Consider the following 11,869-nt stretch of genomic DNA (forward strand, 5'->3'; position numbering starts at 1 on the left):
TGTTCCTCTCGACGAGCTCTACATTTTATATAATAAGCTCAAAAATGTCCGACCGTCTGTTACAACGGGATGATTCTTAAAAGTATAGTATTTTGTGTATATCTTTTTAAAGGTAACAGATATCAACCTACTATAAACTGCAAAGATGATCAGTAATTCAAGACCTTCAATTTGAGGTCAATGTCAGGTCATGATGAAATTTCACCTTGACCTTCACAGTATACAATGACCTTGACCTTGTGATAGTTGAAAGGTTAAGTGGTCCTGAGTTGTGGTCCTGAGTTGAATGGTGCTAGTCCCATGTCTCTACGACTTCCGGTTCTTAAGTTTGGTATTGCATCATATATTTGATGATTAATTGTGACCTTGGTGAACTTTAAAATTGTCCAAATTCTTTTTCTATAATGTTGTTCTTCAACTGTAGATCATTTATCATTTAACAAATTTGAGATATCTATTGTCGTTTTAGAGATAATGCAGTTTGAAGTTTTGCGAGCGGAGGCATGTATTTCTGAATCAACAAGAGCTTGCCACTTAAAATGTTTTAGAAATTGAAGAGGTTAACATAGTTATATGTTTGACCAAATACCAAAAACATTCCATGGACAAAAACACCAAAAATTCAATTTGAAATTTTCATGTTTTGCATTGACTTTGTAAGTTTCATTACTTCTATTTATATAGTTGATATTGCATCATTATTTGCACTTTGTCAAATGGGGTCATCTGATATATCAAATTGAAGGTCTTAATAAACTCTAATTAAAAATGAAAAATTTAAACCCCCTTTTCATCCCAGGGGGACGGGTGGGGTCATTTAGTACAAACATTCAAATTCCTCAGATAGTAAGGTTGTCGCATATCAAATGAAAGAACATAAAGCGTACATTTCAAATTTCAAATTGACGTCTCCCAAAAATGGGTTGGATGGGGTTATTGAGTGCAAAAAATAAATTTTCTTTTAAGATAGGGTTGTTGTATATCAAATGAAAGGTCATGATGTGAAAATTTGAAATATCAAATTCCCGACCTCCAAAAATTAGTTGGATAGGGTTATTAAGTGCAAAAATTAAACTTTCTAGAACATGGCTTGTCGCATATCAAATGAAAGCTCATCTTCTCTATGTTACATATATCATAATTCCGATCTCAAAAATGTAAGCGAAAAGTTTCAGACGGTATGCTTGTCGTATATCAAACGAAAGGTCGTACAAAGTACATTACGAAAACATCACTTTTACAGGAAAGACCTTTCAATTGTTTTACAAACAATTGAGATACTAGTTGTGATACTTTTTCTTCTACATTGATTAAACTCATCATAGGTACCAGGATTAAAATTAAGTATTTGCGCCAGACACACGTTTCGTCTCCAAAACAACCGTTAATTCTATAAAAATGTTTACAATGATCAAAAGTCGATATCATTCATCCTCCGAGTCATTGAATCTCACTACGAACCAACTTTTATCTATAAGTATTTGACTTTTCGAGAATGTAACTTTAACACACTTATGACTGTTGTAAAATTAGTTGTTATGATTATAGATTCACGCAATATTTCTGAAGATAAACTAGCTTCATCAGGTGCATGCATCCATCAAGGTGAATTCAAATGATGATAAGAAATTTTTTCAGCAATCGCACATTTTCTTCAATTTTTGGTTTCTTTTCGTTTTTTTTACAAACAAGACAGCCCAGCCTACTTTAAAGTTCTCAATAATTGAAAAATAACTCTTTATCTATTCATTAACTAACATTATTTCTCTCTTAGAACAGGTTTGTAAGGGGTATTTTATTTCGAATATTGCATCATTTTACTCTTTCACCGAATCATATATCAGTCAATTGAAAGTTAAAGGTATGTACATATAAACCTCAAACTGAAATCATAGCTTGTTTTATAAATTTTATAAAACGAGAACATTTTAAAAAAAATATGAGAAAGTTCATGTAATGACAAAATAAAAAAAATAACTCTCATGACTATTAAACTAAAGACGCGATACTTTTCAATTTGATCTAAACATGATTGTTAAGGTCAAGGATCAGTAAATGAACTAGTCCATAGATTTTTTTTAAATTTAGAACTCGATTAGATATTGAAAATATACATCAGAAAATGTAAAAAAAAGTATATGTCACCGACTTCGTTTTCGAGAAAAATTCATTTTTAAAATGGTCCGAGAGGGTACTAAATTACATTGAATATATAGGGAAAATCTGTATTTTTCTTCTACAATTTTCGGTTTCCGGTATAAATCACGTAAACCGCTCCATAGAATTTTTTTTTAAATTAACATTTTCTTCCTCTTTGTCTTACAAATTAGATGATGTTAAAAAAAAATATGGTCACCGACTTCGTTTTCCCTGTAGAAGCGACGCAAACTCAACATTTTGGCAAGAAAAATATCAAATTTCGTGACGTCGTTATTTTTATTACATAACGTCAAGTTATCATGCTAATTATTTCCAACGTTCTTCGTGTTGATTATGCACGATTATTATGTGTTTCGTATTGATAGATTCTTTTTATCTGGATAATTATCATTAATTTTTATTTTGTATTTCCAATATTCTTTATTCTTTATATTTAGGCACCCCATTATGCTCTTTTTCTTTTTTCTTTTTTTTTTTTTTGCCTTTTATTCTGCAATTTTTGCCCATTATTCTGTATTCCGTTAACCCCAATCAGACCCTCTTTTATGGAACATTTTAAAAAGAAATTATACGTTATAAAAAATATGATACATGTATGTTCATTATCAATACACATGTCTAAAACAATTACTAATTCAAACAAAAATACATTGTAAGTACATGAACGCAAAAATAGTAAAAACATAAAAATAGAAATCATCAGGTTTACTGTCTACAATCTACAAGTTGACACAATAAAAGATGTAATTGAAGCTATAATTTGTTATGCCCCCGCAACTGAAAGTTGGGGGGGGGGGTGTGTGTTACCCCTGTCCCTCTGTCCGCCGTCCTTCCCCTATTATAGTTAATCCGCATAACATCTACAGTTTGAATTCTAGAACGTTTTCACTTTGTTGTCTGTTTGTACATATATTGAAGGTGTGCATGTGGTCAGGGTTGTGATCTTTATTAATATTTGCTCTAATGAGAGATTGTTGAATTTTGTCACTTTTTTGGGAAACCAATACGTAAATCTCTTAGACTATAGTGTAGATCATCTGTTTGCATTTTTTCTCCGTTCCGATATATGATTTGGCAAATTTTTGAAAACAACGGTTACTTTAGCAGCGGAACATGTAATAGCTCGTTTTTTGGTACTATATCACGACAGATCGAGTTCTGTCCATATACTACTGCTTAACATCGCATATATAAACAAACATTATATCAACGATTCTACAAATTATTAAAAGAGTGTCGTGCGGTTATTTATACATCTGCAAGTTAACAATTAAAACACGCAGACAAACTGACATCTTTGTAAATATTTTTGTTTGTTCTGCATACAATTTATTGTAATCAAGTCTTCAAAAACGTGTTAAAAAGTTTAGTAAATAGTTATTTTTCCATAAGTGTATATGTGTATGCTCGAAGTATATATAGAATCAGTACATGATACACAACATGCGACAAAAAAGGGGGGTAGTAATAACAGGAAACTAAATTAAACTAAGGCTTTCATCGATGTAAACTTCAACAAAACTGGAAGGCGAACAGGAAAATAAGAATATATTGCATCACTTACGACAACCTTTGAATTGACCAGTGACTTTTTTTTAATTTATTACTGACCAGCCACACCGAGATAATCCAACGAGTTTTTAAGGGTTCATATGAAGTGTGGACCTAAATATTCTTTATCTTTAAATATAACGCTTATTCTGTAAAATCCTCAATAAACAATTTTGTAAAATTCTTCTATCATCAAATGATTTCTTAATTCTGTACATGGTTCTTGTCTGTGTCTACACTGTTGTATTAAATTATTATTTTATTTTCTGTTGTTATTCTTTATAATTTTGCAAACTTTTTGTTCAATTTTTAAATTCGCCAGTATCCGTTATTCTGCAACTCCCTTTGAGATCTTATTATATGTGACAATAAATTAATGTCCTTCTCTCTCTGATTTTCGCTTTCTCTCAAGACATTGCACGGTCTTTGAAGCACGGTGTATTTTCCAGAAGATACATCGTGTAAAATATTTACAAGGAAACCAAACATACGGAGATTGAGATATAACTTAAAAACAGATGTACAAATTAATGTTTAATATGCCTACCAAAATAATCCCCCCCCCCCCCCCCCCAAAAAAAAAAAAAAAAAAAAAAAGAAAAGAAAACACAACAAAAAACAAAAAACAAAAAAAAAACAAAACAAAAATACAATCGCACACAGGCTGAGACATAACTCGAAAATGTTTGTTTTGTTATTTAGTTCATCCACACAAATGAGGGAGGGGGGAGGACCGGGATCGGAACTCCGGGATCGGGTATTTTTAAACACGGGATTTCGGGATTAATCTTTTCGGGATCCGGGAATTCTATTTTCGAATTTCGGGATGGCGGGATTTATTTTAAATTTCGGGACCTCTGGATTTCATTTTTTAAAGTCCGCGATTTCGGGATCAGGACCCCTCCTATTTTTTTAGAAGGTATATAGTAGTAGTATGATATAGAGATGATCGATATAATCTCGTTCTCGACCTTCAAGTTTTATGGGTGAAATAGAATTGAGAACAGTTCTATTCTATATTTGAGATGCTACTTTCAGGGTACATTTTTATTTTTTATTCGGTTAATTTTTACCCATATATATATATAGAACAATTTCCTTTGAGGAGACAACCATACGAATCAATACTAGTAAGAAAATTCTTTTAAGGATCCACTGAATGTTCTTTTATTAGGATAATATTCCATGTATAACTCTTTAAACCATAAACTATTTATACATGTATCTATTAAAAAGATTTGTGTTCTATTTTTAACATCGAAACTTTCAACAAAATTGCGGACGTGAAAGAAAACACCATAACAAAAAAAACCGTCAGAATACAAAATGTAGCGATGGATTAATGATCGTGAAACATCATTTTCGTTTATTTTTCATTTGTTATAGTCTAAAAACTGTTGTATGAATATTAAATTATTGTTCCAACCGTAAAGAAGGTTACAAATTTAAATGTATTATAGTTTAGTGTCATCTATATGACTGACTGACAGCAGCGGAGAATTTATGACCAGTATTAATTTATGTGGTTCATTTCCTTCTCTACTTTGAAAATATTTTTAATTGTTCCGAATGGTGTGATAGTTTTCAAAATAGGGGATATCTAGTCTTACCGTACAAGACTAAGTTTAGTATTAATGTCCCAAACTTGCACCCCCTTCTGCTTATTTCCTGCTACACGATGTCTTTTCCCAGTGAATATAGGGTTTTTGTATGGATAGTTTTGACATACTACAAGTAGAATACAGGGGCCAATCCAGGATTTTGCAAAGGGGGGCGAAGTTTTTGGGACCTTTTTTTGGTTAAAAAACATAAAATAAGTGTAAAATGCACTTTTTAAACGGTTCTAGACGTGGGGCATGTATATTTTATAGTTGCTGTTAAGTGTAAGAGTTGGACATTTTTGATGTTGTATTCTCCCCATAAATTGTCTATCATAAAATTATAGTATGGGTCAAAAGCTATGAACTGATATATTTGATGTGGGACTTGTCAGTAAAAAATAGACATGGAAAATTCTCGCTTGTTGTATGTTACGTTAGCATAAACTCACAGATTTCTTGTTGTAAACAAGATACACGCCGCGCTATTCGATGAATTTTACAATACGAGCGACACGAGTTAAAAAAGACAAACAAGCAATTTTTAAACAAATGTTTGGTTAAAATGTTTTACCCAACACAATTGAAAATTAACCAAAGGCTACGAATGAGTCTGAAATGACAACGAATTTATGAATGACGGTCGACAAATGGAGACATAAGGGCCACACCAGCAGGCAGGTTGCAGTCTGATCTTGATAAAAGTATTCAATATATCAGTTCATGCAAACCCCCGTCCCCCCAAAAAAATACGCCCGTTTTTTATTCATTATGTTCATTTAATGCTATATTATTCTGTTGGAAATTTTCGTTTCTATTAGCCAAAAAGTGGACAAGATTATTGTTTTCAATCTAAATACGGCCAGACTCTCAGATCTCAGACTGCCTCCTCAAACAAATGGCTAGTACCTTGCACTTTAAATCTATCCAGAGCTTAATATACTGACTGGGTAATAATTATTCAGCTATGTTATTTTAAGATAGGCGCGGGCGTTTGGGGTTAAACATAATTTCGTAGGTAAATAATATTAATGTGGAACTTTTTTTCATGAGATTATAATAGAGTATAACTTTCTTTTTGGTTGAATTGTGAAATAGAAGTCAATACGTTCTTGCTCACTCCTTTGTCGCTTGAAGGTGTTATGATTTTTCATGCTCAGAATTGCAAATGTGTTCCTGTAATTTGAATTTCAAAATGACTGAGTGACGTTTTTTCGACGAACTGGTCAACTCAACCATACCGAATCACTCTACTGTGATGCGACTGCCATATAAGTGAGAGGTTTAGCGCTATAAAACCAGGTTCCATAAATCCATCATTTTTTACATTTGAAAATGCCTGTACCAAGTCAGGAATATGACAGTTGTTGTCCATTCGTTTGATGTGTTTATCATTTGAATTTGCCATTTGATTAGGGACTTTCCGTTTTGAATTTTCCTCGGAGTTCAGTATTTTGTAATTTTACTTTTGAAATAATCAGTAAATAATGGCGAAAAATTCTTTATATGAAAAGAATTGTCTCATAAAAATTAAATACACGGGAAATGGCAAAGTTCACGAAGTCTAGTCTTATTAATCTTTTTACAAAAAAAAAAAAAAAAAAGTCCAAGCAAAAAGGGGGGGGGGCGTACGCCCTCATGCCCCCCTCTGGATCCGCAACTACACGCAGTTACTGACAGCTTGTTCAAAGCCAATAACAACTAATAAAAAATCAAGCATCTAAGACTAAATTCTTACCAAGATTTCTGTAAATCAGTGTTGATTGAGACCCACTGGAAAGAAATGCACCACTATTATTCTGTGTAACAGATTGTCATTGTTGCGTCAACCAGATTGATTTCTTGTTTTAATTCATTTCAATTTTAAAAGTGTAAGAAAAATTGATTTCTTGTCCAAAAATACCGTGTGTTGCACTTATAAACATTTCTTACTGTTTTTAAAACATGCTAAATGTTTATAATTACATGATTGTGTAAATTTACATTCAAACATTAGATGAATTGCATTTATTTCAAACGTGCCAGAAAACATGCACATATTCGAATAAGCTGACAATAATTCAAGTGAAACAGGGATGGGGATATACAAAGTACTGTAAAAGAAAAGTTAGAGTATCTATACTAATAAACGAGAAGACCTACTTTTGTGTGTCGCTTCTCTTCCTTCTACAATGAATTAATCAGCATGCCTCTGTGTTCTATATAGGTATAGTCGCATTTGTCATCTTTTCTTATGATTATTCAGTTTGGGTTATTTTGGGAGGAAAACGAAAATAAAGGTGTCAGACCACCAATTAAAAATCCCTATCTGTTCAACCGATTCTTGCAATTTTCACAGCTATCTAAATATTTTACCTTAAGTTTAACTTCAATGAAACCAGGTATATCCTGAATTGTACATGTATCACCTTTCTACATGCCAATTTTCAACCAAAGTTTAAAGTCTTATATGAAATTTCTGATCTTGAAAACACAGGTACTACCAAAATAACTCCCTGTTTTCTGGAAATCTTAAATTAGTGTACTATGTAGCGCATTAATCCTGAATTTTTAACGCAAACTCATAGACAAGTGAATTTTGACTCAAAATGGTCTAAATATATTTCCCTTTCACCAGAAGTTTCATTTCTGCATATTTGTTGGTTAGTTTACGTAAACATGACATCAAAAGTACTATTTTGTGTCATAGTTCAATATACTGTCGAGACTGCACTGTTTTTCCTCATCACAATTATGTAGAAGTAGAAATAGTGGTGAGCAACAGTGATCAACAGTTTTCACACTTGTTTTAACTGGTCGGCAGATATCCAAACTCAAACACCTGATTTTCGTTTTGAAGATCGTCTTCATGACTGTTTTCATATTCATTTTCAAAATCCTGTAGCATTTCTTCAATTTTAGCAAACAAGTTCATGCTCCTAGAAGATACATACTTTCCGTCAGATTTACCGTTGTCCCATTGAAAAGTCACCGGTTGAAATTTTAACATTGCAAAATCTGGTCAAAGGGACGTAATTCGTACAAAACATCGCAATATTTCGCGGAATCCGCTAGACGGCGTTCATTTACTGTTACTTGACCTTAATGTTCGTATCTTTATCTCGCATAATTAGTGAACAAAATTACTGACGCATAGCAAAGTTGTTATCACACTTGAACGGAAAACGGAAAATTTGACCAATTTAAACAGAAATGAAATGAAAATTTAAATTTAAAAGAGAAAAATGTTTCCAGCTGTAACAGTTACTCCTATTTACAATCAAAAACGGTTATCTTTATACAGCGTAAAAAAATGTAATTTTCTTGAATTATTTGAAAGGTATTTTAAATGACAATCCTGGTGTACTTGTATGTATAGTGTTACACTAAGACAATCAAATAAATAAACGTCTGTCCTCATAGATCTTAACTAACATAATGGATTGCCTCATGAGCGAGCTATTAATGCTGCTGCAGTCTACAATCACCAAGTTTGTTTATGTAAAATACTCAAAATAAAACCTATATTGTGCTGTTTGCTGGTATCGAATAGTTATTATGCTTTTGAAACTCGTGCTTTTTAACAGAACACTGTTCCATATTGGGCTGTCTTTTCAAATGAGTTCCTTTGGCATTAGGAACAATGTTAAAGGTCAATGAAAAACTCCTTTTCCGAACGCCAATGTATTTGTGTGAAAGTGTTCTTTGGACTTTTTAATGGAGTTGTATCCCCTTAACTATTTTAAAAAAAAACTATTTAGTATGAGAGTTCCTAACCGTATATAGAGACTTAATGTTTTCTGATTTGAGATCCTCGATTTTTTACCCTAAAACTTAGGGCAAGGTCATATTTTGACTTTTGGTAGAATTTTATACTCGTAACTGATGAAGCCATTTTGTCTTTACTATCAGTATTAGCATGAAAATGGCTTACACGAAGTAACTGTGTTTAAGTTTGATAGACAGTTTTGCCCAATGGCATGTAAAAGAAAACAGAAACAATATATTTTTCGCATTTGTAAAAAATTACTTTTTCATTTGACATCTGATTGGGAAAATTGTTTGCCGTAAGTAGTAAATAATTCCCCTTATTTCAATGAAACCATATATATTCTTTTCAAATCAGTCAAAATTAAGTTTACACTCGAATGGCTTTTGATACTAAGTAGCGGATCATCTCTCTTGCTTCAAAGAATGATTTACAAACAGCATATTTTTTTGGGATTGGAGCTGGATAAGTGGTCTTCTGACACGAATTGTTTAAATATAAGTTCATTTGTGGTCTCGAAAAATTAGTGTCTGCAGAACAGTTTTTTTTCCCAATATTTATCAGCATGTGAGCGAAAAATAACTCCGATAGATCTCTGAACAATTGTTTTTTGTTTTGTATTATTTTTTTATTCTGTAAAATCTTTAGTTGTATGGTTATTTATGATATATGCATTACTGTTTTCACAATTTTGGCTTTAATTTATTGTTGAAGCACCGCAATCCTATAGCAATCACAGGACGTACGTACTAAATCTTAAGGCTGGTATCATTGATGAGTTATTATATGTAAAAAAGAGATATATCCCCTTGCAGGAGATAGCTTTCACGAAAAGAAAATTATGTCCCTCTCATCCTAAATTTACTTTACTAAGTAGCAATATGGACAGATTTCTATCAGTCACAGGTGGAATTTTATTTTGATTGTAAAACGTATAGTCGTTTGGGGTAATGTATGTTGTATATTAAATAATCATATACCTTGATGATATCAGGTTTAAAAGACTCGCGCGTAAGACAAACCAAAGTATATACCTGGTATATATGAGTTTTAACAACCACTGTTTCGATGTCTTTGCTTTATGACGTCCCGTCTCCGAGAGTATAGTCAGCCTAGTAGTCAGCACTGTTTTCGTTGACATGAAATGGCATCAATCGTTTTATGTTATGAAAATTAACTGATTATAAACTGTTGAAATATTCAAAACACTGATGTTTTTCTATACCCAGAAATAAGTTTTCTAAGCTATATTTGGCACACCTTTTTTTGAATTTACGGTTATAAATACACTCGAACTTTGTTTTTTAATTCAAGCGACATTTTTGCGTCTTTACGTAAACCGAATTATAAGCCTGGTATCTTTGACGAGATGTTTTAATAATTTTTGATAAATTCAAACTAGTTATCGCAAAGTATACCTTATTTCTCCCTAAAACAATATATTTTTACATATTTTGGTCAATTTTTTTTTATAAACAGAATTCTTCTAATCTGTCTTAAACTAGGATTATTTGTGTAAAGGGTACAAAATGTCGATGTGTAATTGAGTGTACTCTTACATATGCGTTCTTTATATTCCAAAATAAGACGCACACCCCTAGCGATAGAGCAGACATTTTCACGCTTAATCTAATGCTCTGTTTTTATTGCTCAGATAAAAGATATGCGTAATTTTGATGGAGGTTTTGGGGGGAAATAGACCTACTTAAGTTAATAACAATATAACTGTTTGTTGGGACACCTTTTATTTGTATCCATTTGACAATTTTCGTTATGTCTTGATTAATATTTACTTTGCAATCCTTGAAAGTTTTGATTAAACATAAAAGCTTACCACAATCTGTTCTCATAATATTTTTTTTCATTTCGTTCTTAAGTATTTAGTGTTTCTGCTAACATTCATAATACCTCAATGCAATGATCTATTTGTATCTATGTTATATATATATATATTATTGTATTTTCACTCATATTGTTTTGAGTACACTGTCAGATTTATTTTACCTTAAATAGCCTACCATTTCATGAACTATGCAAATCTGTAAAGATATATTTTTCACAAACTCATCCTTCCTTTTTTCATAAAGATATATTTCATCCTCATTCCTTAGTGAAGTTAAACACTATATGTTAATAATTTTGAGGAATTGAGCCACATCAAGGTCCAGAATTGTGTAATACAAAAGGAAAATAGCACAATTTGTTAAAACGCCTGTAATGTACGTCCAAAGTTAGATCTCATTAACACCGATATACATAAGTAGGATATTATTTATATATAATTATCTCATCATAACAGGTTAAATAATTTCCTTTACAAAAATAAATTATATATCCTTGTTTTAAAAATTTCAATAGGGAATATATTTTGTAGTAATTAACCATTATTCAAGACGTTTCGGCCACTGGCTTTCTTCGGTTTCTTTATTTTTCTTCTTAGCTATATGATAGACATTTTTCCTTTCACAATCAATAAATTATCTATGTTTCAAAAACATGTAAGGTACAAGATATAGGAAGATGTGGTATGAGTGACAATGAGACAACTCTCCATCCAAGTCACAATTTATAAAATTAAACCATTATAGATCAAGGTACGGTCTTTAACACGGAGCCTAAGCTCACACCGAACAGCAAGTTAAACGGGAAAACCAACGGTCTAATCTATATAAAAAAAAAGAGAGAAACGAGTAACACTTATGAACCACATAAACAAATGACAACCACTGAGCATCAAATTACTGACTTAGGACAGGTGCAAATAATTGCAGCGGTATTAAACGTTAAATGGTACCAAACCTTCTACCTTTTC

This window comes from Mytilus galloprovincialis, chromosome 10 (genome assembly GCF_965363235.1).
Source record: "Mytilus galloprovincialis chromosome 10, xbMytGall1.hap1.1, whole genome shotgun sequence".
In the NCBI taxonomy this organism is placed as follows: domain Eukaryota; kingdom Metazoa; phylum Mollusca; class Bivalvia; order Mytilida; family Mytilidae; genus Mytilus; species Mytilus galloprovincialis.